The sequence below is a fragment of the Oryzias melastigma genome, linkage group LG1 (assembly GCF_002922805.2).
Source record: "Oryzias melastigma strain HK-1 linkage group LG1, ASM292280v2, whole genome shotgun sequence".
Lineage (NCBI taxonomy): Eukaryota > Metazoa > Chordata > Actinopteri > Beloniformes > Adrianichthyidae > Oryzias > Oryzias melastigma.
Window position 1 is genome coordinate 30691969 of NC_050512.1, and position 1870 is coordinate 30693838.

Sequence of the window (1870 nt, forward strand, 5' to 3'; positions counted from 1 at the left end):
TGAGCAGCGTTTATCATTTATGGAGAGAAAATAGACTCACCCCAATTTATGTGTAATTCTTGATTTGTAACTCATGCAATACATTCTGCGCTTAAGTGCAAAAATGATTAAATTAAAAAAATACAATTTACAAATGCACAAATTAAAATGACCACAGTTTGAAACCAACTATAAACAAAAATCTTTAAAAATCACATGTTACGCACAAAAAAACCTCCACATTTACGCAGAAATCTGATGCGACATTCTTTTCACGTCTCCAAAATTTGTCTGTAAGTGATGTGTTTAAATGCTGCTAGAATGCTGGGACATCAGAGTTTTCTTGTCAGCTGCGTTGAACTTAGACTGTGAATATTTACTGGTGAAACGCGACATTTTCCCACTTTCTTAAACATAAACCCACAATAATTAATATAGAAAGTCTAAATATGTGTATCAGAACCTCACTGGTTAAGGCACATTCATTCTGGGTTTTATTTACTGAAAAAAATATTGTTGTGGAAATCACACCATTCCTTTTAAGAACAAATAATTCTTAATTTACCAAAATAAAAGCACTTTGAATTTGTGGTGAAAGCAACTTATATATGAGATAGTTGCAGTGCTTAATGTTGTAATCCTGAAGTTTACTGTTTTATTAAAATATTTTTTTTAAGTCATATTCTAAAAAAAAATATAAAAAGAAAAAATTTGTTCAGGTAGTCTTGGGATATATCGTGATACGTATCGTGATACGTATCGTGATACGTATTGTGATACTCATCACGATACGCTTCTAACAATACGTATCGTGAGAAACGTATCGCGATACACATTATATCACCAGACTCTTGCCAATACACACCCCTATTAGACATCAACTCTTCATTTACAAAATTTACTTTGACTTTTTAGGATTTCAAACTCCTGTGAAGGTGAGTAAAGGTGGAGCGATCTGTTGCCGGGTAGAATTCAAACTTCCCATGAAAGAGGAGGGGGGAGGGGCGGGCTGTCTAAACCTGTTTTGTTTACATGCTTTGAACAAAACAAACAATAAGTCAGTAGTGATGATTAGAAGAGTAAATGCCAATTTAAAATAAACACAAGACATAATTTTTAAGATAATTTAAAATAAACACTTTAAACAGCAAAAAGTATTCACTAAAATAGTCAGATTTGCTTCCAGTCAGAAAGTATTTCACCGTCAGTGGATGAAGACGGAGACGACGAGGAAGAGAAAGGTGTGACGCTGCTGTCAGAGGCTGAGGAGGTTCAGAGAAGCAAACCACAGCTCTGACAGCCGGACGGAGGGATCGGCGTTTGGCAGGAAAACAGCTTCAAGGAAGCGTTTCATCAGGAGCTTCCTGACATTTTCATGCTCCCAACAGTTTAAAAAACCTCCTCCAGCTGCAGCGTGAACAACCGGACCAAAAGAACATTTTTGGGATGAAATATAGCAAAAACTGTGAGTCAGATCTTCTCATCCAACATCAGAGTCTGAGCTTATAAATAATCTCCAAGAAGAAGAGACTAAAACTCTCATAAACATTCCCAAACCTGTGGAAACTTGTCCGGAGGAGCTGAAGCTGTTTTAACTACTTAATCCCACACTGATCCCTGTGGATTACAAGAGTGTAAAAGTGCTTTAGGCAATAAAATGTCCACAAAAGTTGGATGTAACTCCGCCCAGGTAACCACAGTGGGATAAAGACCTTTGTTCTGATAATTCATCAAGAGGAGAAGCTGATCTGGAGCCAAACCGAGGACAGAGATTTGAAACTCAAATTAAACAAATTGAAAAAAAATGGTGCTGTTTGGCCAAAATTTTTGCTATTCTAAAATAAACTTAATTATTTTCAGCTTCAAACGTTTTAAGGTTTCCAAACTCAAA

General features: G+C 36.0%; 1 protein-coding gene across 3 annotated transcripts in view; it reads left to right on the top strand.

Moving 5' to 3' along the window:
- LOC112157183 (B-cell receptor CD22) overlaps positions 1-1870 on the top strand; it is an 821740-nt gene that overhangs the window by 48541 nt on the left and 771329 nt on the right. The gene's annotated exons all lie outside the window — the stretch shown is intronic.